This window comes from Amblyomma maculatum, chromosome 5 (assembly GCF_055883805.1).
Source record: "Amblyomma maculatum isolate TAMU_Amacu chromosome 5, ASM5588380v1, whole genome shotgun sequence".
Classification (NCBI taxonomy): domain Eukaryota; kingdom Metazoa; phylum Arthropoda; class Arachnida; order Ixodida; family Ixodidae; genus Amblyomma; species Amblyomma maculatum.
The window spans coordinates 5,745,877-5,762,852 of NC_139348.1; the positions used below are offsets into that span (position 1 = coordinate 5,745,877).

Consider the following 16,976-nt stretch of genomic DNA (forward strand, 5'->3'; position numbering starts at 1 on the left):
GGCATATTCATAGTCTTGGGATCATATCTGTTAAGTCTTTTCAAGTACAAATAAAGTTAATATGGGGAAAGTACCGCGGAGCAACAATGTACCTATCTACACGTAAGAGAAGCCAAAAGATGGGGCGTCAGCAACAACAAAATACGAGGCATCAAAGGCAATCTGCAAAGAAACTTTTCTCCCCATAAAAGGAACGTTTTGTAGTATGTCAACGGAGAGTAGTGATAACAAAACGTGGTAATCATAACTGAAGCTAGTGTTTCTTAATCATTCGCAAAAACTGTCCTTTCTTTTTTAGTCGAAACTGGTAAAAAGGCGGCCATTACCAAAGCGGGAAATGTCGTAGAAAAGGGTATCTTGGGCCGCAGTATATATAGTTAAGGCATTTTGGCGGCTTTTTGCATCTTGTATAAAAACCTCAGCGAGTGTTCACGCGTTATATTCTGGTATTATTGTGACATAAGCAAAGGCCGATCTCATGAATTAGAACTCTGCGAACGAAAGTCAACGTTAACGTCGACTGCATTTTGTTTTGCTCTAAGTTTTCTGCACTTGTGAAAGGTATGCGACGCGCGTGTTCTTGCACGCCGTGCGAGTTCGTTCCCCCAACAGCTACACAAACTTTCGGCATAAAAACTTCACCATTGTAAAAAACTTAAGAACGTCAATCCACGTTTCAGTAGCCAGCTTTTTAAAGCACACCATCTGAAGTCTGTTCATCCACAATCTATTGGCTCGGCTTGAAGACAGTTCTCGAGTGCTCGTTTTTACTTCACACCAGCATGGCCTCCGAGATCACCCTCACGCGCTTGCCTCCGAGATAAAGTGAGCTAGAATGGGGTAGTGGGCTCATCGGGGTTCCTTCGCTGACGCAGTGTATGTTACATGCATTAGGTGGCGCCACGGGCGATTTCAATGTAGCTCTCTGCAGGTTGGGGTGCAGTGAAGTTGAGGGGCCGTTTTGCTGCGACCGTGACCTCCTCGCTTTATAGACCTCTCCCTGTTTGCAAACAATGTGACGTCAGGGAGGCACGTGACGATGGGGGCGCGCCGAAGGAAACCCGGTTGGTTGTGCAAAAGCGCTGCTTTCAGCCGGGTCTCCCTGCTGCAAGGCGCGGCGGGAACCTGCCGTGCAATTTTTGCTTCGAATTTTGCGATAGCCATATTCGCATCCGACACATTATGCGGCACTCCTTAGTACACGAACCTATTAGCAATTTTCGCTTGCAAGCATGCATGCAATTATTTTTGTTCAATGAACTGACACGGCCGCTTGCGGATGACCTGCAGTCCTACCAAACGCTTGAAACTCATAGGACGTAAGCGTGATGGAAAAAGGGGCAATGCAGGCATATTGCAAGCATCATTTTCTTTTCCTTTTTTTTAATCTTCACAAAATCGACTGTGAGCCCCACGAAGCGTGGGCAGTTATGAACGAAAACAGCAGCGCGCGCCCGAGCTTCGTGCTTGGCTGGATGATTTCCATCCAAAGTACAGACATTTTTAGCTTTCTTTTTATGTTCGGCCAGACAAAGAAAAAATTACTTCCGCCTAGTCGTGTAGTACTGTCACCAAAACTGTGTTACAAGGAAGCTAGCAATAACACGCGAATGAGTCCCGTGGTATGGAAAGTAAAAAAGCGCGATTTGTACCACAAAATAATGTTCATGCAATGAGCACAAATATCCATACGGGCGCTTAAATTATTTCAGTAAAAACACTTTTCGCTTGGGACACGATAGCTTTTGAACGAGTTATATAACGATTCCGACAAGGGATGCTGTTGTACTTCTGTGATCATGCCGCTGGCATGGCCTTGCCCTTACAAAAATGGTCGTCTACAGTCTTTAAAATTTGTATTAAACCCTTATTGACTCTATTAATATTGTACGTACTTTTAATCTGTATGGACATGTGTAAATACGAAGTTCATACACGATTACTTTTGTGTATTTAGATCAGTTCATATAAAGTTAGTACATAGCAAGTTGTTAGGTGAATATACGTCTCTGTACATACGCCTGTCAATATACAGCAGAGGCGTAGCCAGGGCTCTGTTTCGAAGTCTGAACACCTTCCGAAAGTTTTTGAACGCCTTCTTTCGGGCTTTTTTGCCATTTTTTTTATCGCTGTCATATATAACGCCCTCGAAAATTATGTCTGGGTATACCACTCATACACAGCTATTACAATACATTGAAGCAATTTGGCATGTCAGAAAAAATGTTCAGATCGAAAGTATATAGTCTCAATTAACTGACCGAGTGCATGCTGTTCATTGCAAATCATATTTGCATTACCTTTTAAATTGTGAATAACATCTGTTAAAAAAAGAAATGGAAAAGAACAATTGATACGATCAATTTGCACGAATTATCAATAAAACGTATAAGGTTATATTTCGAAAAATTTAACTGGTTACAATTTCGCTCTTTCTTCATTGCGTATTTCTTCGTCAAGCGTCCGCTCTTGTTTGCGACGCACTGAGTCCTGTTATCGAGCTCGCTCGCACCATTAAATACTAAAACATCACAAATAGAAGGTAAACGCGGACAGCACGGCGTCAGCCACCGCGCCGCCGACTTTACGATGGCGAATGTGCGCTGTGGGGTGTTGTCGGGTTACATCGCGCGATGCTCCAAGAGGCGCACGCCCTGGACACTCGAATCCACGTAGCTCAGAAGCTATATGGGCGGGACATTAGCATTATTTAATGGCCTAAACACAATTATTGAGTATATGCACATGTTCAGTAAAATACCGAACGAGCTCCCCCCCCCCCCTCCGCCCCCTTTCCTTCCCACGCGCCGAAATTACTGGAAAATGGAGGATGCTTTTTCCTGGCGAGGACAAAATTTCCATCAGACAGAAAAAAGGAATTTGTCTTTTTTTTCTTTCATCGACTCGATCGGGATTAGAAGTGTGCGCCCAGACGCCGCCGAGCCACCCCGCTGTTCACACTACGCCCCTGCCCACCACTTATACAAACAGATCGGCGACCGCGCCGCCGACATTTTCTATCACCGCGCTCAGTATGTCAGCAATTGTCTTATTCTCTTCTGCGCCGCAGCTCCCGTCAAGGCAGCGGCCATATCTCAGAACATCTGTTCCTGACCGCGCGCATCCTATGTTTCGCTCGCGGTGGTGGTGGTGAAAACGTTTAATAAAATATAAAGTTACATGAAGGTTGCTCTGGGGTAAGGCTTAGTGCCCTTCCCCTCACAAACCCTCGGTGCTTCCGCTGCCGCTATTGCTCGTTTGACCAAGGCCTTTTGGGCTTCAGGTCGGAGCAGGCGAGTAGGGTCGCCTCCCAGTCCTCCCGGGTGGTGTTTTGGTTAGGTGCAAAGGTGGGGTTGGAGGGGCACGCCCACGCCATGTGGAACAGGTCCGAGGACATTTCCCGGCAGTGCGGGCACTCCCCGGAGAAGGCACTGTCAAAGTGTTTAAGGACGCCGGGCACATCATGGTATTCGTAAGGAGGCGAAGAAACACGCGTTCCTCCGCTCTTGTTAACCCTTTACACGGGTGGGGGTAAATATTGTGTCTGTCTTGGTACAGCTGCGTAATTTCTCTGAAAGTGTACGCTGGTGTGAATTCTTCTGAAGAGGAAGGAGACGAGGTTGCCCGGTTAGAAAGCGCGCGGGGGGCGGCATCTGCTGCCCCGTTTCCTCCTAGCCCAGAATGGGCCGGAGCCCAGACGATGAAGCGGCGGGATGGACTTTCCACGTACGAGCTGTTTTGCAGTAGTCGGTAGGCCATGTCCGAGCTGTTTTAGTAGCCGGTAGGCCAGGTACGGGACCCAGCCCTGTTGAAAGTTCCTACACGCCCCTGGCGATTCCGTTATGATTGTTTTGGAATCATAGTGTGTTGCTGCTAACGCGATGGCGACCGCCTCTGCGTGTGTTACGCTTCGGGCTTTAAATGTGAGCCCGTTTACCGTTTTGAATCGTGGATCACTGCCGCCGTGTACCACCCGCCTTGGTGCGGGCCGGACGCGTCCACATAGTACACTCCGGGTTTCCCTTCGTATATAGTGATGAGCTAAGGCCTCTGCCCTGGCCATGCGCCTACCCTCGCGGTCGTCCTTAAACATATTAGCGGGGGGTGGTTTTACGTGCAGGGCGTATCGCCACTCCTGGGGAAGCTTTACTCTTTCCTCGGTTACAGTCATGTGTTGTATGTGTAGACGGGTTAATAGGCGTCGCCCCGACGGTGTCTGCGATAGTCGCCTGTATTGGCTCGTGAGGTGGGCTTCTCTCCGCTCCTCGAACGAGTTCGTTATGCCCAGACTTTGGAGTCTCAGGTTCGACGTGGTTATAGGGAGGTCGAGGGCCTTCTTCGCTAATTTGCGCTTGATCACCTCGATGGTGTTCTCGTCGTGTTTCTTGAGGTGGAGATAGGGGGTCGAGTACAGTATTCTGCTTGTTACAAAGGCATTGGCCAGTCGTAGAGCATCTTTGCTTCTCAGTCTCCCTTTCTTGTCTGAGACTCTGCTGACCTTTCGGCCCACCCGGTCTCCCACCTTATTTAGCTTGTCGAGCGTGGTCGTCGCTAGCTTACGCTGGTGAATGAAAAGGCCCAGTACTCTAATTTTCTCTCTCTCGGGTATTGGTTCTGATCCAAGTCGCAATTCTATCTTGTCTGTGCATTTTTTGGAGGAACGAATATGGACGAATTCGGATTTTTTTGGTGAGCACTGAAGGCCGCATTTTTTCGCGTACGCATTCACAGCGGTGGCTGCCTCCTGCAAGCTGGCCTCCATTTCTCCGAGAGAGCCCCGCGTGGCCCATATGGAGATGTCCGCGTACAGCGCGTACTGCACACCCGAGACTTTCTCCAAGTGGACCGGGAGATTTTTCATTGCCATATTGAAAAGCAGCGGGGATAGCACCGCTCCCTGTGGTGTACCTCTCGTGCCTAATAGAAAGGGACCGTGGTCTGCGTTCTGGATCCTCATGTATAGGCTTGTCTGTCTGAGAGGAACCGTTTTATAGACTCGAACGCGTTCTTTCCACACCCCGTCTCCGAAAGGTGTGTCAGGATGGCCTCGTGCGTCACATTATCGAAGGCTCCCTTCAGGGGCCGTATCCAGCGGAGGTTCCTTTCGGGAACCGTTCTCTTTCAAGATGACGTCAATTTGACGTCAGCAAGACAGCGGGCGCCACCTCACGGCGAAGACGGGAAAGACAGCGGCCAATCAGCGATGGCCCCAGATCGTAGGCGTGTCCATCACGAGCATGTGGCTTTTTCTGGTACCAAATACTTGTACCAAAGTGGTGTTAAGCACGAAATAAATCTAATAATTACACGGTAATGCAAACTAGTGAATAATAGACTGAAATATTCTTAGAAGCATCCTGTTAACAACTGCCAAGCAATTATCTTGGCTCATGAGTACCTTTCTTCGCCGCTAGATGGTGCTGCGCGCGCGGCGGCGTCGTCTGCTTTCTCGCTCGCTGTGAAGTTTTTGTAAGTTCTGCCTTTCGCACAGAGGGGCAAATATCCTAATAACGATGTCTACAACGCCCGTAGTATGCAGTCCGAATCACGCTAGCTCTTTGACAGAGGAGTTGCTGCCGCCGTTGCGAGTACGAACGAGCTGCTTGGTACCGGCACCGCGCCGGCGAGTCCGCGCCTGCCTATGTAGCGGGGCAGCGTCCGTAGCCTTATCTGCCGCTCAAGCGTCGTGAGTATGCGCGACCTTGCCGTGAATAGCTGTCAATGTAGGACGCAGCCGATGACACATGGAATCCGACTGCACTCGACCCAGTCAGCCACCGTCTGCTCCCCTTCCGCTGATGTAGAAGGAGGGAAAACTCAGTCCGCACTTAGGGACGCGAATTATGTCTCTACGACTGCCGGATTCAAATGGTCGCACTGCTGTTGGCCGAGCTCCCGATCGCTAAGTAGCGATCGAAGCGCGTAGAGCACCTTTGCTTCTGACGGCAGCCCGGCATACCCCTTCGTCCCCACTTCGCTTCGCGATCGGCACGCAGCCTTAGCCAGTGTTGCCGCAAAACCTCCTGCGACATGTAGAAGGCGTTGTCTCGTTTTTCTTTTTTTTTTTTTTACTGCGTCAGTTTACTAAACCCGCAAAGCGCTGCCCAAAAAAGACACACACACACACAAAAAATGATACCACGGCCGTACTCAAGCAGCTGCGCGGCGCGCGCCGTCGCTCGACTACGGCCATGAGGCGCCACAGCGAGCGCAGAGCGGTTCTATCTCGAAGCAGACCAACTCGTCGCGGTTCCTGCGCCGGCCGGCAAAACGGTTCCTTTCGGAGCGGTGGCTCCGCCCCGTGCCGCTCCATGACGTAGGCGAAAAACGTGGAGCCGCCTCCGGAAGTTTTGGGGGTCACGCCGGACGTGACGCAGCAACCAATTAGGAGCGGCGAAAGGAACCAGTTCCCGAACGGAACCGTCGCGGGATCTGGCCCCAGATCTAGGTTATTCGACACCACACAGCAGCCTTTGGGCTTTGCGTCAACCGAGCGAGCGCTCTACAGGTTCTGCTTTTGTTTGTTATGTTTTTGCTGGAGGTGGTGTCTGGGTGAGGTGCGTACTAAGGGCCAGGGTAGGGAAGGGAGACGCGCTAATGGTAAGAGAAGAGAGCGGAGAGAGGGAAGGCGCGGAGAAGGGGGCGGGGAAGGGGGGGGGAGGGGGCGGTGCCGGCGAACTAGCACACATAACGGCATAGAATGCGCCAGCTGAAACACGCATATTCGCTCGCTGCCTTCGCATCGCGCTCATTCAGCCTCGTGAACTATATCACCGCGCAACCTGCGGTCCGCGGCACTGACCTTGCTCTGTAAATCAATTAAGCGCCCTTACGGCACAATTAACACGCACTTCACCATGCAGAACCACGGAATATCGACCAGCTGTAGCTGAACATATTCATTCTTCCGTGTGTTGTGATCCATTGGGAATGTTACGCTAGTTCTAGTTGTAGCCACCCTCTCGAGAGGGTGGTTGCAAGATGTCTTTCAAATCCAATGCGCGGGGAGGATGCAAGGCGGCGCTTGGCCGTCGGAGCGCGCGCCTTCGAGCTGGAGGAGGGGGAGCGTCTAGCCGTCCTGCGAGCAAAGCACACAGCAGCACGCACGCACGCACGCACGCACGCACGCATTTTTCCCCCCTTGAAGTGCGGAAGGTATGAAAGGAGAAGCGGGCAGGCTAGCCAACGTAGACAGCGCGGTATCAAACCTGTGACGGCTTGGAGCTGCCCTCGGCAAATCACAGAGAAGGTTGCACGCTTTCTTCCTTTCGTTTATTTTTTAAAATAAATCAATCCCTTCAATCAATCAATCAATCAATCAATCTTATTTTCAAATCCGAGGACAAGGGGGGGGGGGGGGGGGGGGAGCCGTCGCACACTGCTTGAGAGTGCCGAGGACCCCCGCGTACATCAGCAGGTGACAGTTCAACAGGAAGCTAGTTTACATGGGACACATTGCAGGCATAAACACACATTGCAGGCAGTGCAGAGTCGAAAAGCATCAAAAGCAAAAAAAAGGAAAATAGATATGTGTTTACCGAATAACAGCGCAATTTCATGATAATACCGCAGTGATGTCATCAATACAGCAAAAAGGGTGGCTTCAAAGTTTCACAGAATATTCACGAAGTTGTCTCCGAGTAAAAGTAACCAAATCATGCAGTTTTTCGTGTTTATTTAGCACAAATGGATAATTCTATCCGTCTTGAGAGCTATTTCTTTTCCGCCACTGCAAAGCTGCATGTGTGTGAGCGGGCGTGTGTGCAAATAACTCATGCGCAGGTACTCAATATGTGTGGCCCCGCATATGGTCAGAACTCAAGTTTTCATTACAATGAGGAAAGCAAACACACGATCCATGCAGCGCGCTGTGAAGAAGCGGGCTCGCCAATCCGAGTCTCTGCGTCGCCTCGAATACCAGCCACCCCACAAAACCACCGGAAGAAAAAGAACGAAAGCAAAAGATTGCGAACGCACAGAACCGGAGCTCGCTCGGCATTCCACGCTTCCCGCCTTTCGTCTGAGCAACGCGACAGGAGAAAAAAAAAAGGCGAACTCCACGAGACGCGTCTGAGCCAAGGAGGTTATATAACCTCCTTGGTCTGAGCGGACGCCGAGGCTACAACTTGGCTACGGCTCCCATGTGTCACGTGATTGTTCACCGAATATCTGCAAAAATATTCTACCGCGAATCCGTGATCAGCCGCCGACTTCTGTGCTGTGGTGATCGTCGCATCATCGCATTGCGCTTGTGTGGCGCGGGCACATTTCAAGTCGTCACCTGATATATGGAAAACTTTTCGGAGCCCACCGAGTGCAGAGTTGAGGCGCGATTTGACCGTAAATGGTGAGCTCGCCCGCGGCCGGACTCGACAGTCGAGCAGCGGCGGCGCAACTCACCGCGGCTCGCCCTGCGCCGCGCTTCCGCAGACGGCGGTGAATTTGTGAGGGGAAAAGCTTGTTGCATGCAGTAAGCTGGGGAGCACCGTAGACGCGGTAGGACTGTGCGAGCATCTGTGCAGTACAGTGCCTCGCGCATCAATGGCTTGCCCGAGGGTACGTAGTACGTCTTCGGACGCGCGGCCCTGTCGAGGGAGCGCGTTGGTGTGCCCGTCCTACGGAGGGATATTCGCGGCCGACGAAGGGCATGGCTTTTCAAGAATGTTTTCAGTTAGGGCTCTCAACTTATTTGGAAACCGAACGCGGCATTTGCTTCTGGAGAGTTGAAGTCAGTGTACATGAGCTGCAATGCGAAGCAGCACGCGTGTTTTCACCGCCCCCGAGCCATATGAAGGAGCCATGCTCGTAGGAGTTGGCGGCTTTTACTTTTTTTTTCCATGCAATATATTTTGATGTCTGTCAAAGCTCGGCAATAAAAAAAAAAGTCTGTCAAAGCCTGGCAATAACAAAAAGGCAAAGCGGCAAATGCCGAGAGTAAATCTCACACCAAAAAATAAACCGGAGTATTTATACCATTTCTCGAAGCCTACGTTATGTTCTGCGTCACCTCTACGTCACCAACAGCGACTGTTGCCAGATGCAAAAGCATTTTCGGCCATTTTATACAGCCGCCATTTTCATCCAGCTCATAAAACAAGTCCACTGCGCTGTTAACGTCGAGGTCGCTTGCGAAAGATGTTTAGAAGACTTGGCATGAAAAACTGTGCATGTTACACACTTCAGCACGCAGTTTTCGGGCCAACATTTCACTTTAATCTCGTTCCCATACGTCACTTGCGCGGGAGGTATTCTCGAGGAGAACTTGTTGGAGGAAACGCCAAGGGGCGTTCATGAATCTGAAATGGCCCTGGAGTGCAGGAGCGGCTATAGTTTCCGCTCCAAGGAGTGGAGGGGGAGCGTCGAGTCTAGGCGCCTTTGTGAATAAAATGTATAAATTATTTGAAACGAATCAAATCTGTTCTCAAATGTGCGAGAAGTTTACAGATTGTTTTCGAACAAATGCATCAAACTACGGTCGAAACCCGCATGTCGCAGTTTTTCTTTTTTTTTCTTTGTGTAATGACTCTTCAAAAATAAAAAAAGCGCCCACTCCGACTCCGCACGGCATGTTGACAGCACTGGTCTTTGCGGGAAGAAGTGTTGAGCGCCATGACGCGTTCCATTCATGCGGCGGCGTTCATAATGCTCAAACACATGGCATTCAAGAACGAGAGGGACAAGGTCCAGCCTGGTTTAGTACATGCTGCCTCCATGACCTATACCGGAACCAACGGCTCCACAGATTTGGATATTTTTGTATAAGAAACTTATAGCATCATTGAGCTCGAGGCCATCAGAGGCAAAATACTTTGGCCTGCAGACCATGTGCCTTGTCCCGGTCTCGTTGTTGAAACGTGAGAGCCCGCGTGAAGTGGGTGGGCATGGACAACCCGAGAAATATATTCGACCCTGTCGGAGAGTGCGTGCTCCTGTGGTAAATAAACAGAGACAGCGCGAGAACAGTCTCGTGCCCTCGCTCGACCCCGCTCGACAGCGCGTAGTGTTGCTGCAAACCAGGGCTGGGCAAGGTACTTCAAAAACGTGTCTTCGATACCGATACTCGATACCTTGAAAAATTCTATTTCTGATACCGATACAAGATACCGAACCGAAATCGATTTCCGATATAGATACTCGATACTGTATTTTCGATACTTCGATACATCTCTGAAATCCCAATGTGATAAAGGCGGTAATATTATTAGCGAAGCTGGAAAATTTTACCATGCTTTCAAGAACTTTGAGTGGTACATATATCGCAGTTTTTGTTTCTCTGAAAGGGCTTAAACCAATTCGACAGCTCGGATTTATGAAGCTTCGCTGTCCGGGCAGCTGGCCTTTTCAGAAATTCACATATTGAATTGGAGCCATGGCTACAAAACTTCCACAAGCAGCCTAGCAAACAATTTCTCTAAGGTAGTGTACTTCATACGAACCACCCTGTGAGCACTAGTCACAAACTAGTTCTAATTAGCAATTAGTCATAACTAAATAGTCATGAATAATGATCTGGAACCTCTTTTGTGGCTTTTCATTTCATATATACTAGACGTTAATTACCCGATGGCACCCTCCGTTTTATCTTTGCTATAAGGCTCAGTGCTGCGTGAACATGGGAAACTGAGCAGGTATTTTGATATTACTGCGATAGCAGACTTTTGAAGCTCGCATTCTTTGTTAAAGCTAGAGGATAACAAAAATAAAATGGCCGAACGTTTTCCGAAATAGCCCCGCCATACGGGCGTTCTGTAAACGAGGCAAATAAGAAAAGCATCTCTATATAATTACTCGAGCAGGCCACACTGTTACATTTGATGAAGGGGCCCTTTAGCAGAAGATAAGAGTGAAGTATAGCCGCGTCGAATCGAGGATCTTGAAGGTAGTTAACAAAGTCTGGATTTACTAGCGTCTGGTTTAGAGAAAAGAAAGAGTTGCTATTTTTAAGAGAGAGTGGCTAATATGACGTCAATCAATTCGCATATTTAAAAATCATGTTAACAGTTTATTGCTTTATGAAACAAGGGCATCTTCACAAGTTTTATACACGTTTCGCTGAAATGTTTTTGGCAAAAAAAGAATTCTTTCACCATGTGTTTGTTATTCAAATTTATGTTCTGGAAAAGTGCAGTTACATAGCTTTTACGTCGTGCATTTCTTAATATTTTAGACGTAATAGCTTTTACAGAAAAAGGAAAGACGTTTGTTTCGAATCAAACGCTGTAAACGACAAGAGTGGCGACTGCATCCTGCCCAACTGAGGCCTTAGGGTCTGAAGAGCTATGGTAAGTTACTGAGTTCGTCAGTACACTGAGCATGCTGCTTGACGAGAATCACGTGCTTCAGAGACGGACAAGGAGGCGGATTGCAATGGGTGGGAGAGCAGCTAGGGATGAAGTGAGCATTGGTTCCTACGCCCTGTTTGTCTTCTTTGCTGTTTATTTGTCGATTTGGCCCTTTGTTTATGCGTGTCTGTTAAAGGCTTAGGGGCTTCGTGGTACACACTCGGTGCTCACGAGTAAACAACCTCACGAGCGCCTACTTGCAATTGGCTCCTTCACTTTTAAAGGAAGGAAATATGGAGGCTAAGGAGACTGGGCGTTTGAAGGAAACTTCTAGCAAGAGGGAAATCAGGATGCACTGCAAACAAAGATGCCTCCCGACTAGCGCCTGAGTGAGCGCCGTCAACCAAATGCCTGGCACACAGTGGTTTCAATATTTTGCGGAGTATCGAGCATCGTTAAAATACACGATACACCAAAAATGCATTTTCGATACCGATACTTTCATTTTCACCACTCGATACCTGATACCTATACACAAAATGTATCTAAAGATAGTATCGAAGATACATGTATCTTCGATACTGCCCATGACTGCTGCAAACACTACGCTTTACGAGCGACCGTCCCTTTTTTGTATTTTGTTTTGCCGGCATACATTGCATGAATGCCGTCTCATAATAATGCGCGCAGAAACCTAGGGGGCAGCATATGCGGCGAACAGGCAGCGCCACGAGTGAGCGCCGGAACAGTTTGATAGGAAGACGCGCGGCCGCCTGGGCAGGGCGCGCGCTTGAAAAATTGAAAAAGGCGGCCTGCGCAGCGAAATGGTAGCAGTTTCAGCCAGCTCGAGTGACGTACCGAAGCACAAACAATGCGAGAGCCACTCGACACAAGACGCAGAGACAGGGAGGAGCCCTGGCCGCCCGCTGGGCGTTTATTTCTAGGCTGGAAACACGCGAAACGGAAGACGACATGACAAGCGCGCGCAGTTGGAAAAGGCCGAGCAAAAAACGAAGGGGATGGGAAGGTGGGGGGCGTAAAAGATAAGCTAAAAATGTAGATAAATACAAAAAACAATTGCGGCGAACGCCCCTCCTCCCAAGTGTGGTAGAGCTTCACAAAAAGCTGGAGGGCTGAGAGAGAGAAAAAAAAAAGAAAGCTGCGGGGAATCGAGCGGCCGAGAAGGATGGAACGAGTGTGGGAGAAGAATAGGAATGAATGAAGTTGTAGTCGAAGAACAGAAAAAAAAGCCTAAAAAAAAGCGACAAGCCTGAAGACTCGAGAACGCGATTACCGGGGCCTGAAAATGCCGCAGGCACTTCTATTACGCAGACGGATTTTGAAGAGCTTTAGCTGTTTTCTGGTGAGGCGGTTACCACTTTTCTCGACGATAAAGGAAAGGTGGCAGATGGCACGCGGTCGCTGATACAGCGACACAGCTATGAGAATGGAAACTCCCTTACAGCACTGCACAAGCGATCTACAGTTTCTAATACACATGCATGTCTTCCTCTCTGTCACATGTCAGAATTGTAGCATGCTTAATTTTCTTTTTCGTTGAAAGAACGTCCTGACTCATCCCGACTTGACTGCTAGTTTTCTTTCGTTTTTTTTTTTTGACGATCCTTTATGCCTCTTTAACGGTACTTTGTCCTCTGCCACAAAATTAAGTTTTGACCGGGGAACATAACAGGTGGCAGCCAGCCCATCGACAACTTCTTTGGAGCAGGATGTCATGTAATGAATGCAAGATCCGCTCAGTGTCCACGAATAAACAAAAAAAATAACATTAATTTATTTTGCCGATTGCGCGCACTTCACCTCACTGAGAGTGCGGCCTTTCTGCTCGAGCTGAGCCTCCTACGTCGTTGCCTCCGCATCTACCGTGCCCCCTCTGATCCTTCTCTCCATTCGAGAGTCCTCCCAGACGCGGACCGCGGCCAGTTCGGATGAGAAGGGCAGTGCGACCCGCATGAGCCAATATTTCTCTCCTTGCCTAGTCCCCATCGCCGCTTCGTAATGGCGGTCTCCCAAACAGGCGGCGCCGTTGGGAAATTAGCACAGTGAGGTTGCTGTATAAGCTTGTATTGATACAACAGAGTTGGGGTTAAAAGCAGTTTTAGTAAAGCATGGCACTAAATTTACTCTTGAATTTCTGGTTGTCACAACAGCGTAAGGGAGCCGGAGAACTGCCAAAGATCACAGTTTTTTGATTCCTGTGGAAATCATTCAGCACGAAACGAGGCAGCTGGTGTGGACCCAGAGGTGTACGACGTACAAAGATAACAGGACAGCACTTCATGCGTATGGCTTGATTACCATTTCTACAGAGTGCGCTTAATTAACGGGGAAAGGAAGCAGCGCAAAGGGCGGGAAAAGAAAGAAAAACAACACATGCTAGATCTAACTAGCCCGAATCACTGCTTTGCATCAGTCCGCGCTCATGTTCACATGTGATGATCTGCTTTAGTTTATGGCAAGCAAGCGTGAAATGCCTATATGCAACCCCGGAAACTGAAGTACACACACTGAACAAAAGAGCAGCAAAATAATGAAACTCACCTTCAGCCTGATGTACGCAACACTCTTCACTTGACTGCGGATTTCCCGAAAATATCAAAGGTGTTGCTGCAGTGAAAAGTTATTAGCGCACATTGCACACGGGCTTGACGTACAGTTCGAGACCACGCAACAAACTGTGGTTCTTAAAATACTTGTCAACATTTTCAGCACGCTGTGAGGATTGCGACCACTCGGTTGGCCGAGGGAGCGGAAACAAAACGGCAGTGGTGGTTCACAGACGGAGCAGTGGGGTCGCTTGCAACCATGCCTTCTGTGGGATATTCTTGGGGAGAGTTATGCCGGCCTAATGTCGTGGCGGCACTCTTGGCGTCCGGGGGATGGGGAAATGGGATGAGGGGAGGGAGTTAATCATAGCCCGCACCAAGCAAACAGCCCGGAGAACATCGGCAGTCCGGCGTGGAGGCTCCGGTGCAGCAGCGCTTCTGGGTAGGTCCAGGCGAAGACTGGTACTGCGCCTCTGCGAGGCACAGCGAGGACTGCTGATGTCAGCAGGACGCCACGACGATTGAGACAACCGCGGCAGCAGGGGAGGACCGCAATTGACTGCTGCCAAGGCAGCAGCGCGGCGGGTGGCGTTGAGGGGACCGTCCGTAGACGGCGCGCCGAGGCCCGTTGCCACGAGCCTGGTCCAACACAGGGGCGCGCCGCTAACGCGGAGGCGACGAGGGGTGTGCAGCGGGGAAAATCAGGTCACCGGCACAGCACTGGGTCGACGCCTCGAGGGCGGAAGGGGCGTACTGTGAGGGTCCGGAGAACCTGGAAGCAGTTGCAGCACTGGGGCGCAAGTCGCACGCTGCAGCTACGAGGGGCGTGAAGAAAGGCACGGGTCCGGGCACCGCAGCGGCAGGAGTGCTGGCAGAAGCCAGCGAGATGGGGCCGATGGCCCAAGGACTGCACACCAGGACACTGGAGCACGAAGGACTGTGCCCCCAAGGGGGCGAACAGGACGCGCGAACGCGAGAAGGACGATTCAAGCCGACGAGTGCGCGGCGGAAGCGCACGAGCTCTGCCGGAGCGAGTGCCGCACACAACTGCTGCCGCCGAGCTCTGAGAGGCGACTGACGCGCGCGAAACGCGCCTAATCGAGAGAGAACGAAAACCTACGTCCGTTCCCCTCGAAAGTCCGAGGGGGAAAAGGAATCATGCCTGGCGAGGCGAAAGTGCGGGGGTTGGCCGCCGCGCGAGAGAGGCTCTTTTTTTTTTTCCAAAGCCATTCACACTTTCAAGGACATGAAGTCGTCAGCGCATTGTCACTGGAAGCAAATCCGAGCCAAAGTCTGCCATGCTTGTCCTCTTCGTCTTTTTTTTTACCCTCTTCCTTCAAAGCAGCATATGTTGGTGCCTTGAGTAAAACACTTGGAACGAAGCACTCGCGTGTGCAGAGCGATGCAGCCCCCGAAGGGCGGGAAGTCCTCCCGGTAGAGAACCAGCGGTGGCTCTCTTTGATTTCTTTTCAGCTTGTCTTGCAAAACCCACATGGTGCGTGTGTGTGTGCGGCGAAGGACATGAAAGTAGGTCCGTGACAAAGTTGGAAAGCAGACCTGTCACGGCTTCTTCCAGAAGTGAACAATCGTCGCGTGTGAGTTGCGCCCGGTGCGAAATTTCTTGCACGAGCTGATGCGTTAGCGTCATTACCAGTGATTCCCATATGGCCAGGTATCCGCCGAAGGATGTCAAATGGCATCATCTAGGGCCGCGTGGAGACGAACGAGAGTTCTACGGCGGGAATCTCTGAGGGCTTACCAGAAGTGTAATGAATGAATTACAAACTTTATTCAGACAAAGGAAATTCTTCCGGCATGGGTGGCGCCCTGAGCCCAGAGCCCCAGTGGCCTTTGCCGTCTTGCAGGCTCTGTAGATCAGTTTGAGCTGGTCATCAGGCGTCGAGCGAGATAGCGCAGCCTCCCACGGCTCCGGTGTTGGTGTGGTGTTTATTGGCGCTACCTGTGTTTTTTGACACGCCCATGTAACATGATATAGTGTAGGGGGTTCCCCGCATAGTGGGCATTTATTCTCATATGTTGTGGGATGGATTTTACTTAGTAGACTCAGGTTGGGGTAGATGTCAGTATGTAGCTGTCTCCAGGCAACCGACTGCTCTCTATTAAGGTCTTCGTGGGAGGTGGGTAGATCCTCCTTAAGGCTCTTTGATGTTTAAGGATGGCTCCATAGCGCCTAGTGACTGCGTCCAGTTCCCCGTCGTTGTGCGCCTCCCGGTCGGCGTATGCTCGGGCTTTGGCATCGGCACATTGGTTACCTTTGACAGTCTCATGGCCTGGTGTCCACGTTATGATGCATCTTAAAGAGGTGGTTTTTCTTGCCTTGAGTATGCGGATGGCCACAGTGGATATGCGTCCGCTGCTATACCTTCTGCATGTTTCTTGCGAGTGCGTAATGATTTGTGTAGTAGCCTCCTCGCCTTGGTGGGTGATAGCGAGAGCGATTGCCGCTTCCTCAACCTCGAGAATGTTGTTGCTCTATCGAGGCGCAGTTGATTTCCCCAAGCTATAGTGATCAACCACGCTGGCTACCGCTCCGTATTGTTCTTTGTATGGGGTTGCGTCGATGTAAAATATGTTTTTTTTTTCCCCTGCGAACCTTGTTTCGTGCGCCTCTGATCTTCCCTCTCTTCTCGCCTTGTATATTTTCGGATGCATGTATTTTGGAATCGGGTTGACCTTAATGATCTCTCTTATTTCCTTCGGTAGGAACACACTGAATATACTGGGTATGAGAGATGCTTGCCAGAAATAAATAGCAGAAGTGTAGAGTAGACTACACAGTACCAGGCAAGAGGAAGGTGAAAGGTCGTCAATAGTGCATGTTTGCTCGGGATTTTCTTTTTGTGTGTGTTTGTGTGTTTTCTGCCGTTTCGGAGAGCCGGCCCGCGCGCGGGCGGAGCGGCGCCCGTACCCAGGGAGGGGGGACCTTTTCATTGTTTTTGGTTACAATGGGAAGTGTCCCTGCGTGTGCGCGTTGTCTGTCTTATGTCTTTCTTGAGGGGCAGGGGGTCTCGCGCATTGAAAGGCGCTCGGCCGTTCGGTGTTTGGCCTGGTGGTTAGCGTGCGAGGTTCCGAACGCCGTTGGCGGAGCCCGTCGAGCGCCCGCTGG

At 50.2% G+C, this 16,976-nt stretch overlaps 1 pseudogene; it reads right to left on the reverse strand.

Moving 5' to 3' along the window:
• Positions 1–15,581: 15,581 nt before the first annotated feature.
• On the reverse strand, positions 15,582–16,522 carry LOC146187685 (uncharacterized; annotated as a pseudogene).
• Positions 16,523–16,976: the final 454 nt, after the last annotated feature.